This window comes from Ovis canadensis, chromosome Y, assembly GCF_042477335.2.
Source record: "Ovis canadensis isolate MfBH-ARS-UI-01 breed Bighorn chromosome Y, ARS-UI_OviCan_v2, whole genome shotgun sequence".
Lineage (NCBI taxonomy): Eukaryota > Metazoa > Chordata > Mammalia > Artiodactyla > Bovidae > Ovis > Ovis canadensis.
The window spans coordinates 5,790,797-5,811,112 of record NC_091271.1 but is presented as its reverse complement, the minus strand read 5'-3'; the positions used below and the strand labels follow the sequence as shown (position 1 = coordinate 5,811,112).

Below are 20,316 nucleotides of genomic sequence, written 5' to 3'. Positions count from 1 at the left end.
CTGCCTGCACTGCAGGAGACCCCGGTTTGATTCCTGGGTCAGGAAGATCCACTGGAGAAGGAATAGGCTACCCACTCTAGTCTTCTTGGGCTTCCCCTGGTTGCCCAGTGGTAAAGAATCCACCTGCAATGCGGGAGACTTGGGTTCGATCCCTGGGTTGGGAAGATCCCCTGGAGAAGGGAAAGGCTATCCACTCCAGTATTCTGGCCTGGAGAATTTCATGGGCTGTATAGTCCACGGGGTGGCAGAGAGTTGGACACGACTGAGCAACTTTCACTTATATATATGTGTATATATAGAGAGATGATTCAGTTTGCTATACAGCAGAAACTGACACAAGATCGTAAAGCAACTATACTCCAATAAAAATTAATAATTTTTTTAAAAAAGAGTCTGCAGAGCACAAGTGGTCAAGCTGAGGCCTGCTCTCCTAGGAGTACATTTAAAAATTATATCAACTCCATGCATGCTAATGGGTGTAGGTGTGTGGGGCACAAGCTGAAATCAAAACTACGTGAAACAGAGCTTTTAACTTGCAAATTTTGAGGCAGAATCGTGGCTCATAAGAGTGTGAAACCAAATTATTTGCAATCTTGGATGTAAAACCATCCAGTACAGTCTAGACCTGTTCTATTTACTGACTTGCTTATTTTTTTTCTTGCTGCAGAAGTGTTTTTCACCCCCTCCTTCTTTCCTTTCCCTTAAAAGAAACTAACTGGGCTGGCAAGTTCATCAAAGCAATTTACTGAGAATGCACTTTGACAGACCGCATTAAGAATGTTGACTTGTGAAACAAAGGGCTGTTTTATCATGCACATAAATTACATGCTTCAAAAAAAAAAAAAAAAGAAGGTTCAGAATTCTTTAGTGGTACTCTAGTCAGTGCAGAAAGGAGTTTTGCCCATCATATTTTATTTTTTGTTTCAGTACTTCAAAAGCTTTGCCTGGGAACCCATGGCTCACAAAACACAACAGAAAAGATTGCACCATTCATGATGGTTTACTATTTGCATCGATTAAAAATAAATTTAAGTCAACCTATACTGAGCTTCCCTGGTGGCTCACTGGTAAAGAATCCGCCTGCAATGCGGGAGGTGTGGGTTCCATCACTGAGCCTGGAAGATCCCCTGGAGAAGGGTATGGCAACCCACTCGAGTATTCCTGCCTGGAGAATCCCATGGACAGAGGAGCTTGGTGGGCTACAGGCCATGGGGTTGCAGAGAGTTGGGACATGATTGCACACTCATGTACGCACAAAGTTTATCTATTTAGTATCAACCACAAGGCAAAGACTGTCAGGTCAGTTCAGTTCAGTCACTCAGTTGTGTCTGACTCTTTGTGACCCCATGGACTGCACCCTGTCCATCACCAGCTCCCGAAGCTTACTCAAATTCATGTCCATTGAGTTGGTGATGCCATCCAACCATCTCACCCTCTGTTGTTCCCTTCTCCTCTCGCCTTCAATCTTTCCCAGCATCAGGGCCTTTTCCAATGAGTCAGTTCTTCGCATAGGGTGGCCAAAGTATTGGAGATTCAGCTTCAGCATCAGTCCTTCCAATGAATATTCAGGACTGATCTGCTTTAGCATGGACAGGTTGGATCTCCTTGCAGTCCAAGGGACTCTCAAGAGTCTTCTCCAACACCATAGTTCAAAAGCATCAGTTCTTCAGCGCTCAGATTTCTTTAGAGTCCAAGTCTCACATCCACACGTGAGTACTAGAAAAACCATAGCTTTGACTAGACGGAACTTTGTCAGCAAAGTCATGTCTCTGCTTTTTAACATGCTGTCCAGGTTGGTCACACTGGACACTGTTCGAGGTACAAAGGTGGACAGGTCAGTGTCAGGAGAGAGAGCCGGGAATGAAAAACCTCCTCAAATGAGTTGTGCATGGGGAACTGTGAGAGCTCGCCTGCATGACGGCAAAGAAGTGCTTACTTATATTTGCTTGAGGGCTCATCAAGCATTTCATCTTAAACCAAACTGTGATCCCACCTTTCCTGGGGGAGGGCCATTCATGGACAGAGATTCTGCAAGCATAAAGCAGCGGGGACACAGGTCACATCTTCTGACTTCAGGTGTGCAAAGGCGGAGGATTTCACTTCTCGTCTGAAGCCCATAAAAAGAGGAAGGAGCAGAGATAAAGCTGGAGAAAGGGAGGGGGGTAAGGACACAGCTGGAAATGTTTGCATGCTACGAAGAGCTGATAAGATAATGCTATGATCTGACCTATGATTCAAGACGCCTAATCCAGAAATAACGTGTGGATGAACTGGTAGGAGGGGAAACAGAAAGAATCGCTGGGGGACTGTCATAGAAATGGTCTGAGAGAGGACTTCCCTTGTGGTCCAGTGGCTAAGAATCCACCTGCCGAGGCAGGGAACACGGGTTCTATCCTCGTCCGTGACGATCCCACGTGCTGCAGGGCAGCTAAGCCCGTGTGCCTCAATAACAGGCCTGCACACACTACAGCTGGCGCTCCTTAATGAGAGAAGTCAACACAACAAGAAGTCCATGCACCGCAAATGGCGAGGAGCCTCCACTCGCTGCAACTAGACTAAGCCCGCATGAGGCAGAGAAGACCCAGGGACGCCAAAAACAAATAATATTAAAAAAAAATTTTTTTTAATTACTGAGAGATAGACTCTCTACTGAGAGTCAGTAATAACTTTGAAAACCAAGTGAGATGCAAGGAAGATGGACCAAGGATGCCAGCGGTATATTTTGATAAATGTGCAGTGAAGGAAGCATTTACAAATTACTTCATTTATTACTGGCTTGACCAAAGGTTCAGGTCAAAGAGCTGTGTGTTTTTATTTTTTGCCAAGACTTAGGAAACCTCAGAGTGATGCAGACAGCAATGAATTTGAAACTTAAATGCAAGGAAACAAGAAAATGCACACACACATAACTGACAACATCATCAAATATACTGCTGCTAAGTCACTTCAGTCATGTCTGACTCTGTGCAACCCCATAGACGGCAGCCCACCAGGCTCCCCCTTCCCTGGGATTCTTCAGGCAAGAACACTGGAGTGGGTTGCCATTTCCTTCTCCAATGCATGAAAGTGAAAAGTGAAAGTGAAGTTGCTCAGTCGTGCCCAACTCTTAGTGACCCCATGGACTGCAGCCTACCAGGCTCCTCTGTCCATGGGATCTTCCAGGCAAGAGTGCTGGAGTGGGCTGCCATTGCTTTCTCCTACTAGATATCAACAAATAAATCTAATGATGTGAAATCTTTTACACAGGAAACAGCAGAAAATGCTGAGAGAATTTATTTATTTTTTTTTAATTTTAGTTTTTTATTTTTAAAATTTTAAAATCTTTAATTCTTACATGCATTCCCAAACATGAACCCCCCTCCCACCTCCCTCCCCATAACATCTTTCTGGGTCATCCCCATGCACCAGCCCCAAGCATGCTGCATCCTGCGTCAGACATAGACTGGCGATTCAATTCACATGATAGTATACATGTTAGAATGTCATTCTCCCAAATCATCCCACCCTCTCCCTCTCCCTCTGAGTCCAAAAGTCCGTTATACACATCTGTGTCTCTTTCCCTGTCTTGCATACAGGGTCGTCATTGCTATCTTCCTAAATTCCATATATATGTGTTAGTATACTGTATTGGTGTTTTTCTTTCTGGCTTACTTCACTCTGTATAATCGGCTCCAGTTTCATCCATCTCATCAGAACTGATTCAAATGAATTCTTTTTAACGGCTGAGTAATACTCCATTGTGTATATGTACCACAGCTTTCTTATCCATTCATCTGCTGATGGACATCTAGGTTGTTTCCATGTCCTGGCTATTATAAACAGTGCTGCGATGAACATTGGGGTACATGTGTCTCTTTCAATTCTGGTTTCCTCGGTGTGTATGCCCAGAAGTGGGATTGCTGGGTCATAAGGTAGTTCTATTTGCAATTTTTTAAGGAATCTCCACACTGTTCTCCATAGTGGCTGTACTAGTTTGCATTCCCACCAACAGTGTAGGAGGGTTCCCTTTTCTCCACACCCTCTCCAGCATTTATTGCTTGCAGACTTTTGGATCGCAGCCATTCTGACTGGTGTGAAGTGGTACCTCATTGTGGTTTTGATTTGCATTTCTCTGATAATGAGTGATGTTGAGCATCTTTTCATGTGTTTGTTAGCCATCCGTATGTCTTCTTTGGAGAAATGTCTATTTAGTTCTTTGGCCCATTTTTTGATTGGGTCGTTTATTTTTCTGGAATTGAGCTGCAGAAGTTGCTTGTATATTTTTGAGATTAGTTGTTTGCCAGTTGCTTCATTTGCTATTATTTTCTCCCATTCAGAAGGCTGTCTTTTCACCTTGCTTATATTTTCCTTTGTTGTGCAGAAGCTTTTAATTTTAATTAGATCCCATTTGTTTATTTTTGCTTTTATTTCCAGAATTCTGGGAGGTGGATCATAGAGGATCCTGCTGTGATTTATGTCTGAGAGTGTTTTGCCTATGTTCTCCTCTAGGAGAATTTAAACATGACGGACATAAAGAGAAACCTCTCATGTTTACAGATTGGAAGACTCAATATTTTTAAGGTGTCCATTCTTCCCAGCTTGGTTTATACGTTCAAGGCAAGCCCTATCACTATTTCACCCAGGTTTTTGTGGGCTTTGAGACAAAGTCAAAGGGCCTAGATTAGCCCAGGTAAGGGAGGCCTGGCGTGCTGCAGTTCATGGGGTTGCAAAGAGTCGGACACGACTGAGCGACTGAGCTGAACTGAACTGAATCTTGAAATAGACCAGATGTCAAGGGTGTAACTTACGAGATCTCAAGATACACAGTGAAGCTACAGAAATCAACACAGCAGCAAAAGGGCAGAAATAACATTGGTGGCAAACAGTCTAGACTCTGGATAATCCATGCATGCTTGTTTATGAGAAAGTATCATATCAATTCATTAGAGGAAAGGAATGCCAATTAAATAGGTCATTCTGGTTCAACAGGATATCAGTAGTTTTTAAACAGGAGTCTTTATCTCTACCTCAGATAAATTCATATGAAATTACAGATCATCTGTAAAACATTAATAGCACAACTTGTAGCAAAAACATAATAATAATAAGAAGAAGTTTATGAGCTGGAGGTATGTAACAATTTCTAAACCACACAAAAATCACTAGGCACGAAAGAACAAAATCACCAACCTGGTTTTTATTAAAATTAAGAATTTTTGTTCATCAGCAGACATAGCAGTAAAGGACAATACTGGACGTATCCAGAACACTGGGGCTTCCCAGACGGCACTAGAGCTAGAGAACCCACTTGCCAATGCACCGTGAGAGACCTGGGTTCGATCTCTGGGTCGGGAAGGTACCCTGGAGGAGGGCACAGCAACCCACTCCAGTATACTTGCCTGGAGAATCCCATGGACAGAGGGGCCTGGCGGGCTACAGTCCACAGGGTCACAGAGAGTCAGACACGACTGAAGCATTTTAGCACGCAGAATACACATCTAATATATAAAAAGAACTCCTACAAATTCATCTATAAAAAACAAGTGAATGGAACTTTAAAAAAAACTTGAACAGACATTCCAAATGAGGATTTTCAAATGGTCAAACCCCACCTCGCCCCCCCCACACACACAGGAAAAGTTAACATCATTACCCACCAGTAAAAATTACAAATGAAAGCCAGAACGCATACCACTACCCAGCTACTTAGAATGAATGGTATTGTTTTAGAAATGATTGTCAACCTCAAGTATTGCATGGTTGTGAAGCTAAGTATATGGCTTGTGGAAGAGCTGTTTCGTAGTGTCCACTAAAAACACCCACTGTGTATCTCCTAACAGATACACAGAGAATTTATCCCTAGAGGTAGACCTTAGACCACGGAATCTGCATGTTCAACAAAAGCACAATAGTGTTCATCGTGGATTTATGCATGAGCTCCAAATTTCCTATGCACGCGACCATTTGCGACCCCATGGACTGTGAGCTCCAAAGTGGATCAACCCAAATATCCACCAAAACAGTGGATTAAAAAAAAAAAAGCCACTTCATTTTTACAATATATTGCCAACTAATGAAAACCCAGGTGGCACTAGTGTTAAAAGAACCAGCCTGCCAATGCAGGAGATACAGAAGACCTGGGTGGGGAAGATCCCGTGGAGGAGGGCAAGGCAGCCCACTCCAGGATTCTTGCCTGGAGAATCCCATGGGCGGAGGAGTCTGGGGTGGGGCAGTCCACAGGGTCGCACAGAGTTGGACATGACTGAAGTGAATCAGCACACAAGCAATAATAAAAACAGAAAGAAATATGCTGCACGCAACACCTTGAATGAACCTCACACACTCACGGACGAGCAGACAGCTGGGAACTGCAGAGTGCGCCGTGTACAGGTTCAGGTCAGTTCAGTTCAGTTCAGTCGCTCAGTTGTGTCCGACTCTTCGCGACCCCTTGAACCACAGCACGGCAGGCCTCCCTGTTCATCACCAACTCCCGGAGGTCACTCAGACTCACATCCATCGAGTCGGGGATGCCATCCAGCCATCTCATCCTCGGTCGTCCCCTTCTCCTCCTGCCCTCAATCCCTCCCAGGATCAGAGTCTTTTCCAAGGATAAAGCAACCCATGACGGCAAATATACCAGTGATGACAATGTCTAGGTGAGAGGGTGCTACTGACTGAGGAAGGGGCACTCGGGTAACTGCCGGGGACTAGAAATATTTCTGTTTTGATCAGAGTGTTGGTACTCTAAATAGGCTCTTTCATCTCAGTCGTGTCTGACTCTTTGTGACCTCATGGACGGTAGCCCGCCAACACTCCTCTGTCCATGGGATTTCCCAGGCAAGAATACTGGAGTGGGTTGCCATTTCCTTCTCCAACCTAAGTATGAAAGTGAAGTCGCTCAGTCATGTCCGATTATTTGCCGCCCCATGGACTGTAGCCTAACAGGTTCCTCCATCCATGGGATTCTCCAGGCAAGAATACTTGAGTGGGTTGCCATTTCCTTCTCCAACCTAAGTACACCCCTATGTAAAATATCATAGAATTTCACACTTAAAAGATTTATACAGTTTAAGTTTGCTATGCCGAACACATGATATTTTTTAAAAAAAACTCTGATTGTTACCTTACCCAGAATGCTAAAATATATTCCATTTGAACAAAGTGAAAATTACTTAGTCCTGTCTGACTCTTTGTGACCCCATGGACTATAGAGTCCATGGAATTTTCCAGGTCAGAATACTGGAGTGGGTAGCCTTTCCCTTCTCCAGGGGGATCTTCCCAACCAATTACAAAAGCACTTTTTAGAAAGGAGCCCAAAATCTGGTTCATTTCCCACCTTCCCCCCTCCTCTGCACCGAACCCCGTTCGCATACATTTTCATATATTACACATTTTCAGCAAAACAAAGGGGAAAAAAAAATACATTTTCTTCACTTTACTGACAAAAAAAAAAAAGGAGCCCTGAGGCTATTGAAAGCATAGCAATGATTGGAAACATAAAAAGGCAACTCTCTTCTTTTCTAAAAATGATTCCCCTGATGATATTATACAGTGGTAATTTAAAAGTAATGTTCCCCAACAGAATTATTCCTTTACCTGACCATTCACAGATCTCATTTCATTTCTCATATATCTTATAGTTCTCTCGGAAAAGAAAATGGTCCTTGGTAATATATAAGAGAACCTGTGCTGAATTTGCAAAGATGGGTAATTTTGACTGGAATAAATTCATAATAGCAATCATAAGTTTCAAGTAGATGGGCTGATATTCACTTTAATATATACATTTATATATCTTTTCACCACTCCCTGGCGAAAGATGGCATTTACGGAAAGCTTCACGGGCTGATCTAATGGCTCATATTCTAAAATGATGGAAGTTTAATTTTAAGCGTGTAAGTAATGATGCCAAATACAACCACATCATTGGAAAATTCGTTCAGTCAGTAGTTTTGGGTTCCAAGCAACTTTGAGTAAGTATATTCAGTAAGTCTGTTGGCATATAGAGACATCATCTCATATAACATTTCTTAATTTCTATTTACTTTATTTTTTATTGAAGTATGAAAGTGAAAATGCAAGTCCCTCAATCATGTCCGACTCTCTGTGACCCCATGGACTATGCAGTCCTTGGAATTCTCCAGGGCAGAATACCGGAGTGGGTAGCCCTTCCCTGCTCCAGGGGATCTTCCCAACCCAGGGATCAAACCCATGCCTCCTGCATTGCAGGTGGATTCTTTACCAGCTGAGCCACCAGGGAAGCCCAAGAATACTGGAGTGGGTAGCCTATCCCTTCTCTGGGGGATCTTCCTCACCCAGGAATCGAACTGGGGTGTACTGCATTGCAGGTGGATTCCTTACCGACTGAGCTATCAGGGAAGCCCCACTGAAGTATAGCTGAGTTATAACATGATGTTAATGACTGCTATACAGCAAGGTAACTCAGCGGTACATATATACACATTCCGTTTCATACTCCTTTCCATTATGGTTTATCATAGGGTTCTGAATAGAGTTCCCTTTTGCATACAGTAGGACTTAGCTGTGTATCCACTCTATATATATCTGGTTGCATCTGCTAATCCCAACAGTCTCATAATATTTGAACAAAAGTGATTTGATATCACGAGAAGCAGGTGGTATGGAATGTTTCCCGCATACCGGGTCATCAGAAGAGGTGGCTGAGGGTCAACATTTGTTAAGTTAGGGGCAGAGACAAGAGTCGAACACACGTCTATCTGGGTCCAAAAGCTGTGGCCCTTTTTTGTGTTTGCTCTTTAACTCAGATGACATCCGGAGGTACTGGTGTGGCAATCAGGATGAAAGGCTGTGGAAGGAAAGCAGGTTTCCTTCCTCCTAGCTCTGGTTTCCACCCCCCTGGGATCTTGGATGGACCTACACCCAGGTTCCTGGGGGAAAAAAGTGGCCAGTGACAGGACTTCCCTGGTTGCCCAGTGGTTAGGACTCCGCAATCCCAAAGCAGGGGGGCTGGGTTCAATCCCTGGTCAGGGACCTAGCTCTCACACGCTTGCAACTAAGACCCAGCACAGGTAAATAAATTAAAAACACAGTTTTGTTTTTTTTTTAAGAGCCAAAGATAATGCCAGCCTCACTGAGTTATTATGAAATCAGAGAGCAGAATGGTATGGCAAGGATGCCAGCCATATTTATGACCCCACTACCTTCGGGGTCAGGGGTAGATCTTTCGTGCTGCACTCTCTCAAGGTTTCAGTTCAGTTCAGTCACTCAGTCGCATCCGATTGCTTGTGACCCCATGGACTGCAGCACGCCAGGCCTCTCTGTCCATCACCAACTCCCAGAGCTTACTCAAACTCATGCCCACTGAGTCGGTGATGCCACCCAACCATCTCATCCTCTGTCGTCCCCTTCTCCTCCTGCCTTCACTCTTTCCCGGCATGATGGTCTTTTCACATGAGTCGGCTCTTCACATCAGACGGCCAAAGTATTGGAGTTTCAGCTTCAGCATCAGTCCTTCCAATGAACACCCAGGACTGATCTCCTTTAGGAGGGACTGGTTGAATCTCCTTGCAGTCCAAGGGACTCTCAAGAGTCTTCTCCAACACCACAGTTCAAAAGCATCAATTCTTCCGCTCTCCAGGTTTGTGGGGACACATTCCTGGGATCTTTCTTTGTGCCTGGATTGCTCCTTATAAGGACCCCAGTCATACTGGCTTAGGGCCCAGCCTAACAAGATCACGTCACCTGAATTACCTATCTAAAGGCCGTCTCTCCAAATGGAGCCACATTCTGAAATACTAGAAGTTATGACTTAAACATAGGAACTTTTGGGGAGGGGGCACAAATAAGACCATTACTCTCTCTCTCTCTGTGCATGTGAGTATGTCTTATACTTATTTACTTACTTAAGTAAGTGCTCAAGTAAATAAGTACTCAAAGAAAGTGAAAGTGAAGGCCCTCAGTGGTGTCCAACTCTTTGCGACCCCATGGACTGTAGCCTACCATGCTCCTTCCGTCCGTGGGTACTCCAGTAAGTACTTCAATAAGCAAGTAAGACCTCGTAGCACTTACTCATTCAGGGTATCAGTGCAAACTGTTTCTTCCAGGCTGCCACGTTTCAGAGGCTTCCCTCATGTCTCAGCACGTAAAGAACCCGCCTGGCAATACAGGAGACTCAAGAGATACAACAGCTTCGATCCCTGGGTGCGGAAGACACTGCCCCCCCCCAGGAGGCAGCTCACTCCAGTATTCCTGTCTGGAGAATCCCATGGACAGAGAAGCCTGGTGGGGCTGCAGTCTGTGGGGTCACGAAAGAGTCGGACACGACTGAGCGCGCACAGGCACAATGACAGCCCTGTTTTGAATGCAGCAGCTTAATCTCTCATTGATTCAACCTTTTCTGTCACAGCACGTTTGTTCCTAAGCGTCCTATTCATGAGCTCATTGAACACCTGGGCATATTTGAAATAGAGGTTAAGAAAAAAGTCTCTATCTAAAATTTATTTTCCTTATTTAACGTACCGCATGCGAAGTTAAGGAAGTACAAATATGTCCTGGATACTCCTGTAGGTCTTTAGTCGGGAAACCGCCATCACTTCTATAGCCACCATCTGCCAGGGTGGAGGCCCTTGTTTATTTAGACCTTTAGAACCTCCTTGCATCCTGCACTCTATACATGGACCCAAGCATGTTCATTCAAAAATATTTATTGGATTCTGTGTCCTGCGTGGTCCTCTCTAAGTGTCCTGAGTGGACACTCTGAGTGTCCTGATAGGTCAAGGGCTATCAACAATGAGCAACACACACACAGACACACACTCAGACCACACACACACACACACACACACACAGACCACACACACGCACACACACGTATCGTGAGAAGGACTGACAAGAGAAATTAGGGAGTGTATGGTAATAGAGAATTGGACTATAAAGAAAGCTGAGAGCCAAAGAATGGATGCTTTTCAACCGTGGTGCTGGAGAAGACTCTTGAGAGTCCCTTGGACTGCAAGGAGATCCAACCAGTCCATTCTAAAGGAGATCAGTCCTGATTATTCATTGGAAGGACTGATGCTGAAGCTGAAACTCCAATACTTTGGCCACCTGATGTGAAGAACTGACTCATTTGAAAAAATCTCATGCTGGGAAAGATTGAGGGCAGGAGGAGAAGGGGACAACAGAGGATGAGATGGTTGGATGGCATCACTGACTCGATGGACTTGAGTTTGAGCAAGCTCCGGGAGATGGTGATGGACAGGCAGGCCTGGTATGCTGCGGTCCATGGGGTCACAAAGAATCAGACACGACTGAGCAACTGAACTGCACTAACCTGATGGCAATAGAACACTTGGTAGAGAGGAGAACAGGCTGTTTATAGAGAACAGCCAGAGAACCCACATTGATAAAATGACACACAGGCTCAGAAGGGAAGGGACAAATCAAGCAGGAGATTGCAGAGGGTGCTCTGGGCTGAGAGGCACAACAGGAGAGTCTCTGTGGTGAGTCAGCTGCGCTGACTTGAGAAAAAGCAAGGAGGGGGGGGTGGTTCCCTGGTGGTCCAGTGGTTAACAATCTGCCTGTCGATACAGGTGACGAGGGTTCGGTCCCTGGTCCAGGAAGATCACACGTGTTGCAGGGCATCTAAGCCTGCAAGCCACAACTACTGAAGCTCACGCCCTACAACCTGTGAAGTGAATGAAAGTGAAGCTAGCTCAGTCATGTCCGACTCTTTGCAACCCCATGGACTGTACAGTCTATGGAATTCTCCAGGCCAGAATACTGGAGTGGGTACCCTTTCCCTTCTCCAGGGGATCTTCCCAACTACGGCATTGAAGCCAGGTCTCTTGCATTGCAGGCGGATTCTTTACTAGCTAAGCCACTAGGGAAGCTCAAGAATACTGGAGTGGGTAGCCCATCCCTTCTCCAGGGGAAATTCCCGACCCAGGAATTGAACCAGGGTCTCCTGTAGGTGGGTTCTTTACCAGCTGAACTATGAGGGAAGCCCAATCCTGTGTTCTGCAACAAAAGACTCCACCGCAGTGAGAAACCCACGCACCATGGCTAAAAACTAGCTTCCGCTCACTGCAACTACAGAAAGCCTGCAGGCAGCAACAAAGACCCAGAGCGGCCAAAATTAAAGTAACAAACTGAATGTTTTAAAAACAAGTTGAAGAGAAGAAAGGGAGAAACAGCAATGGCACGCACGGAGAGGAACTGAGTGAATAAGCGTGCCTGGCCTAGGACGTGAAGGTGGAGATGACAGGGAGGTGTGCACCCGTCACCTGCGATCTCCGTGCCCGCTGCAAAGCCTTGCCTTTGGTTCTGATGGACAAGACTTCCCTGGCTGGCTGAGGATGGGAGACTAAGGCTCTGGCTTCATCCTAAGTCAGCGAGTGTCCTGTGAAGCTGCTCTGAACATCATGTGATGAATAAGCAAGGTTGGGACAGAATCAGGCGCCAGCTACGGAGCCACTAACCAACTGAGGGGTGATCTGAAGCATGGAGGTGGCGAAAAAGGCCAGATTGTGGGCATATTTTCAAAGTAGAGCTGAGTGGCTCAGGAACTGAAAGCTGACTGCAGCTCAAGAGAGTAGAATCATCTCTCCTTGGGGGAGGGAAGAGAGAGGCCCCCCCTAAGGGCTTCAGACCACAGTGGAGACACCAACCCGGTGGGTGCTCATGGACCCCTAAGTGTCAGAAGGAAGACGGCTGCAGGAGTCTCTCTGGGATTCAAGAACACGTAGGGGAGACTAGGTCTGTCTTCAGTCATGTCTGACTCTTTTGTGACCCCATGGACTGTAGCCCGCCAGGCTCCACTGTCCATGGGGATTCTCCAGGCAAGAGTACTGGAGTGGGCTGCCATTTCCTCCTCCAGGGGATCTTCTCAAACCAGGAGGGATCGAACCTGAGTTTCCTGCATAGCAGGCAGATTCTTTACCGTCTGAGCCACCAGGGAGGCCCTTGACATACACACACTACTCTATATAAAACAGAGAGTCAACAAGGGCCTGTTGGCCATAGTGCAGGGAACTCTGCTCAACACTCTCTAATAACCTATATGGGAAAAGAATTTAAAAAAGAGTGGATATATGTATGCATAGAACTGAATCTCTTTGCTGTACACCTGAAACTAACACACACAACATTGTAAATCAACTATACATTTATATCAATTACATCAAAGGTAAATTAAGGAAAAAAAAAACATGTAAGGGAAACCAACTCTTTTACTCAAGGCTACCACCCTGTTTTCTCTCCATCATCTCAAGAGATCTCCATCATCCAAACGGAAGTTACTGAATCTCCTAATAACCTTCCCACCCCTCCCTTTTCCAACGTCTCATCTGGATCTTGTAAGTAAATCACTTCCCTGTGGTTGGCGAATGCAGAAAGTGTGGGTTTCCACAGCCCAGCGTTATGTCCAAGGGTAAAATTCATCCATAACTTGCACGACAAAGCCTAAATTCCTGGGGCTTCCCTGGTGGCTCAGAGGTAAAGAATCCAGAGAGAAGAGCCTAACGGGTTGCAGTCCGTGGGGTCACAAAAGAATCACACACAACTGAGTAACTAGACAACGACAACAAGACCTAAATCACTATGCCGTGAATTGTTACTGCTCTGTAATGTTTAGAAAAGTTCTAAATGATACGACTGCACCATTGGACACTTGGTAAACATCAGTCTGAGTAATTTCTCCCCCCATTGAAATAAGACACATTGGCAGTATACCAGATACCTTGTCGAGAGTTGTATTTTACTTGGATAAATACTGTGCTCCATAAAGACTCCTGGATGTTTTTTTTTTCTAGTGGGACTCACAGCTTGTTTTCTGTATAGTTGCACGGAGCCAGCTCATGTGTCTGTCACTGAAATTTGTAAGGCTCGCTTTACAAGCAAGGATCGGGCTGAGCTATTGCAAGTAATGAGGAGACGTGAGCCTTGGAGAAGAGCAAGTGAATTCTGATTCAACAGAGCCCCCACAAAAGTTCGCAGCACAGCCTGAGTCTCTTGTGAAGCTTTTCTACAGAACTCTTTGGGGGAAGAAAATCAGCTTTTTCATTTCAGTTCCGAGATTGTCTCTGCTCTTGCTGACATAGGCTATTAGCAACCCTGACTATATTATTCTACAGACCTGTGGAAATTCTGGAAAGTCTTTGCAAAATGTTTCTCGTACAGCAACCTGCGTGCTGAGATAGCAGCCCGCTGAACTGATATACTGCTATTCTGATCAAGCTGATCAAAAGATAGGTGTTCTGACACACTCTGGAGAAGGCTAAGCTCTTAGAACCGTAGATCTACAGTGATGAAAGAACCTGGTTTCACGTCACATGATACCATGAAGACGCTGAGGTCATTTAAGGCCCTTTTCTAAACCTGCATTCTGTGGGACAATGTCACATGCGTTTCAAAAAGCATCACTTGTAGGAAATTGTTTGAGAAGATGGTTCACACGTCTAATTTTTACTATGCTCTGTGACACTCACTCGTTGCTTCAGTCGAGAACTGTGAAGGCCAGGGAAGCTTGGCGAGCTGCAGTCCAAGGGGTCGCAAAGAGTCGGACATGACTGAGCAAACAACAACCCTACAAGAAACAGGTTACTTCCTAGAACTCTTTTTCAGGTCTTTCAAGAGTGGTCAGTGGATCGAGAGCGGCGCTGGGCCCTAGAGGTTATCTGTTCTCTTGATGCTGGCCCTGTTCATTTAGCACTAAATACAGGGCTTTCCAGGTAGTCCAGATGGTAAAGAATCTGCCTGCAATGTGGGAGACCTGGGTTTGATCCCTGGATTGGGAGGATCCCCTGGAGAAGGGAAAGGCTACCCACTCCAGTATTCTGGCCTGGAAAATTCCATGGACAGAGGAACCTGGTGGGCTACAGTCCATGGAGTCACAAAGAGTCGGACATGAGTGAGCAACTAAGGAAACACACATAGATTCAGATAGAATGGTGGATAGGTAGATAAATGTCAACATCTATCTATCTATCTATCTATCTATCTATCTATCATCTAGACAGATGATAAATACTGATCCATAGATATCTACCTCTGTCCATATCTGTATTTATAAATTATCAATAATCCATAAATATTTAATATCTATAGTATATGATAATCTATATTCTTAATAGAAACCGATAGATACATAAAATATTATACATATCTGTCCATCTGTATCTATATGAACATTATATATTATATATAATTACATATCATATCTACATACCTACACCTATATCTATCAGCTGTCTATGCAGGATTTCTGCTTCTCTGCTTGAAGTTTTATTTATACAAACATAATATTGCATAGGTAAGCAATACTGACGCTATAGATGCACCTAAAATGAGTGTAGCAAAAAGATGATTTTACTACAAAATCCTTGAACACTTCAGTTCACTCAGTCATGTCCAACTCTTTGCGACCCCGTGGACCACAGCACTCCAGGGTTCCCTGTCCATCACCAACTCCCTGAGCTTGCTCAAACTCATGTCCATCAAGTTGGTGATGCCATCCAACCATCTCATCCTCTGTCGTCCCCTTCTCCTCCTGCCCTCAACCTTTCCCAGCATCAGGGTCTTTTCTAATGAGTCAGCTCTTCTCATCAGGTGGCCAAAGTATTGGAGTTTCAGCTTTAGCACCAGTCCTACAATGCACACTCAGGACTGATTTCCTTCAGAATGGACTGGTTGGATCTCCTTGCAGTCCAAGGGACTCTCAAGAGTCTTCTCCAGCACCACAGTTGGAAAGCATCAATTCTTTGGCGTTCTACACCCAGCCTAAACCACCAGCACAGGGTGTTCAGCAGCTGACCTATCAGAACTCGTCTTCACGCGCAGCTGCAGCTGGAAGGCACCCTTTGAGGTCAGATGCCGGCATCCCCTTCTAGCTTTGATTCATGGAAAGAGACCGGGACTTGGAGAAAGGCTCGCACACGTGTGTGAAGGCAGCCATACGATGGTTTGGCATGAAGCATGTAATCGTGAAGAGCAAAGCCAGTCAGTCTTGGGGACGGTCTTCTAGAAACATCAGGACCAACAATGAAATGCAGACACAAAACTACTGACTTACAGAATGAGAGAATTTCATACTCTAGGTTTTCAGAGCTTAGAGAATCTGGGAGTCGTGCAATCCACAGCCGTTATTTTCTAGTCGACAGCGCAGGGACAAAGTGAAGGGATGTATCGAGTTGACTCAGCTTGCCAGACACAGCGACACACTGAACATCTAGGCATTATGATGTCCACCCGATGCCATCTCCATTAAAGTTCACAGCTTCTCATAACACACCTACTATCTGATACTCATGGAAGCGGGGAACACATTCTTTGAAGCCAAATCATGTAGAATGGACTGCAACTTAACCATAGAAAGTCAAGTCAGCTTATTTCAATCCTCCTTAATCCAGCCACATGCACTGACAGAACTGAGCACTCTTGACACCAGGAATATTGGTGCTTTATAGACACTCTTGGGAGTAGGCAATGGCACCCCACTCCAGTACTCTTGCCTGACAAATCCCATGGATGGAGGAGCCTGGAAGGCTGCAGTCCATGGGGTTGCTAACAGTCAGACATGACTGAGAAACTTCCCTTTCAGTTTTCACTTTCATGCATTGGAGAAGGAAATGGCAACCCACTCCAATGTTCTTGCTTGGAGAATCCCAGGGATGGGGGAGCCTGGTGGGCTACCGTCTATGGGGTCACACAGAGTCGGACAAGACTGAAGCAACTTGGCAGCAGCAGCATAGACAGTCTTAGAGATTCCCAAGAGGCTCAGTGGTAAAGAATCCAGCCTGCAGTGCAGGAGATGCAAGAGACATGGGTTTGATCCCTGGACTGTGAAGCTCCGCTGGAAAGAGGAAATGGTAACCCACTCCAGTATTCTTGAATATTCTGAGTCTAGAAGAGTCCCCTGGATTAAGGGCATGGCAACCCACTCTGGTATTCTTGCCTGGAGAATCCCACGGACAGAGGAGCCTGGCAGGCTACAGTCCATGGGGTCACAAAGAGTCAGACACATCTGAGCACCAAAACAACCTCAGCCTGCGACTGAGGAGGGGGATGGGAAATTACCCAGCATCTGAACTGAGCCTGCTCGGAGTAAAACACTTCCCGACACTGAGCTCAGCTCCTGGACCCCCGCCCAACCCTTTCTGCCCATCGCCCTCCAAGTGCCGCCTGTCTCTTCACCAAGGATGCTGCCTGCATGGATCTCATGCATCTGTGACTTACTTTATCTTCCATACATGAAGAGCGCATCTGTGGACCTTCCTGTGTGAGTATCTTGTGCCCATGTGTTGGCGGTTCTCTCAGGCACATGTCTCTAGGGGCTGAAAACATTCATCTGAAGGAAAAGGGGAAAACTGAGAGAAGCCTGTTACTGCGGGGCGCAGGAACAGACGTGGGGACCACAAACGTGAGCAGCGAGTACTGGGGATGATGCTTCGGAAACCACGACCGAATCTCAAAAAAGCATCCCATTAGAAAGAGAGCCTGTTCTCGCAGCCCGTGTGTGGGATGACGACAAGGCACAGAGTCGGGGGCAGAGGGCGGACCCAGGCTCCCCAGCACTCCAGTGTCCCTTTACAATGAGAAGCTCTTCAGGAAGGGAAGATCAAACACGCCAGACCTCCTGGAGCGGGAGAAGCGCAGTGCCGCTGGGCTGTGAAATATCACTGCATATAAATTAGTCTACGCTGACGGTCTCCTTTTTCTCCCTCCCCACCCAACTCTGCTTTTCATGATGTAAAATAAAACTTCATTAGCATCTTGACCCAAGGGTTGGCTTTTCTAAAGAGGCAGCAAGCCGGAGCCTTGAACTTGGGTTTTGATCAGTTCAGGAGCCAGATTTCCGCGCGCACGGTTGTTCAAAGGAAGCGACCCAGGAGACGCGGGGTCCTGTCTATTCAGTCCCGCGCAGACACTGTGTGTGTGTGTGTCTGTCTGCGTCAAGGGTGGGGAAATGCTGGAGACACTGTTTTCAGCTGTCATAAACACGGCTTTGCTATTTGATCTCTGTCCTCACGAAGATGCAGAGTTTTCCAATCTCCCTTTAATGTGGCGTATTCTTCAGACCCCAAACATTGCAAACACATCCTGCGCCCGCCTGACCTCTGCGGACGCTTGCGGGTGCTTTTCTGCGTCTCCCATGTGTCTCCCTGCTGTCTCTCTGCCTTGATCTAATGGAGTGCCTTTCACGGCATCTTTTGTGTCGAGGAAACAGCAGGCCCACAGGCAGGTGTAAGAAATAAGGCAGAGAGAGATCCCAAGTCATCATCATCTACCTCCTCCCCACAAGAGGAACGGGGTTCAGAAGTGCAGTCTGGCTGAAACACAGCAGGACCCTGGAGTCCTTGTCCCACATCACCGCCCCCTCCCACACAAATCCGCCCCACCCCTGGCCTCTGCCTGCCTTTTCTCTATGGAAAAACTTTAGTCCCAGAGGAAGCTTAATCAGAGAGGTAGGAACATAAGAAACAGAGGGAAATGGTCAAAGGAGATGAAAATAATTATAACGTACCCCATGAAGCATGGCCAGGCTTCCCCAGGAGGTTTGGTGGTGAAGCATCTGCCTGCCAATGCAGGAGACGCAGGTTCGATCCCTGGGTCCGGAAGATCCCTGGGTCAGGAAGATCGCTGGAGGAGGAAATGGCAACTTGCCATTTTGAACTGTGGTGTTGGAGAGGATTCTTGCCTGGAGAATCCCCTGGACAGAGGAGACTGGTGGGGCTACAGTCCATGGGGTTGCAAAGCGTCAGACACAACTGAACATGCAGGATGTCGACTCAAAGCATAGTCAGGACTTTCAGTTCCTTCTCAAGGGCTGTAGACAGTATTCTGAGCCAAATTCTGTGAGCTGTCTTATAGATAATCAACCTGTTACCAGGGGGAAGAAGTTAACTACATGATGATCAGACTGTAGCCACGACATAAGGTACCACAATTCCAAGAACCGGCCTCAAGGAAATGAAGAACACACCGACCCTGGAACTGAAGATTCAGTTCAGTTCAGTCATTCAGTCGTGTCCGACTCTTTGCGACCCCATGAAGTGCAGCACGCCAGGCCTCCCTGTCCATCACCAACTCCCGGAGTTCACTCAGACTCATGTCCATCGAGTCAGTGATGCCATCCAGCCATCTCATCCTCTGTCGTCCCCTTCACCTCCTGCCCCCAATCCCTCCCAGCATCAGAGTCTTTTCCAATGAGTCAACTCTTCTCATGAGGTGGCCAAAGGACTGGAGTTTCAGCTTCAGCATCATTCCTTCCAAAGAAATCCCAGGGCTGATCTCCTTCAGAATGGACTGGTTGGATCTCCTTGCAGTCCAAGGGACTCAAGAGTCTTCTCCAACACCACAGTTCAAAAGCATCAATTCTTCGGCACTCAGCTTTCTTCACAGTCCAACTCTCACATCCATACATGACCACTGGAAAAACCATAGCCTTGACTAGATGGACCTTTGTTGACATAGTAATGTCTCTGCTTTTTAATATGCTGTCTAGGTTGGTCATAACTTTTCTTTCAAGGAGCAAGCGTCTTTTTATTTCATGGCTTCACTCACCATCTGCAGTGATTTTGGAGCCCAAAAGAATAAAGGCAGCCACTCTTTCCATTGTTTCTCCATCTATTCGCCATGAAGTGATGGGACCAGATGCCATGATCTTAGTGTTTTGAATGCGGAGCTTTAAGCCAATCTCCTCGTTCACTCTCATCAAGAGGCTGTTTAGTTCCTCTTCACTTTCTGCCATAAGGGTGTTATCATCTGCATATCTGAGGTTATTAATATTTCTTCTGGCAATCTTGATTCCAGCTTGTGCTTCCTCCAGCCCAGCGTTTCTCATGATGTACTCTGCATATAAGTTAAATAAGCAGGGTGATAGTATACAGCCTTGACGTACTCCTTTTCCTATTTGGAACCAGTCTGGTGTTCCATGTCCACTGTGATTAGGTACCTCAGATTGTATGCACACATTTGCCCAGAGTCTCGGGAATCCTGATTATATATTATATATATATATAATATATATATATTTATATATATAATGGAAAATCACTGCAGATGGTGATTGCAGCCATGAAATTAAAAGATGCTAACTCCTTGAAAGGAAAGTTATGACCAACCTAGACAGCATATGAAAAAGCAGAGACATTACTTTGCCAACAAGGGTCCATCTAGTCAAAGCTATGGTTTTTCCAGTGGCCATGTATGGATCTGAGAGTTGGACTATAAAGAAAGCTGAGCACCGAAGAATTGATGCTTTCGAACTGTGGTGTTGGAGAAGACTCTTGAGAGTCCCTTGGACTGCAAGGAGATTCAACCAGTCCATTCTAGAGGAGATCAGTCCTCTGATCATTTCGC

General features: G+C 45.8%; 1 long non-coding RNA gene across 1 annotated transcript in view; it reads right to left on the bottom strand.

Annotated features, from left to right (window-relative positions):
• LOC138929850 (uncharacterized) overlaps positions 1-19,027 on the bottom strand; it is a 30,757-nt gene extending 11,730 nt beyond the window's left edge. The window contains exon 1 of the long non-coding RNA XR_011446055.1: positions 18,479-19,027. This is a non-coding gene — a long non-coding RNA (uncharacterized lncRNA). The remainder of the gene's footprint in view (positions 1-18,478) is intronic.
• Between the last annotated feature and the right edge of the window lie 1,289 nt (positions 19,028-20,316).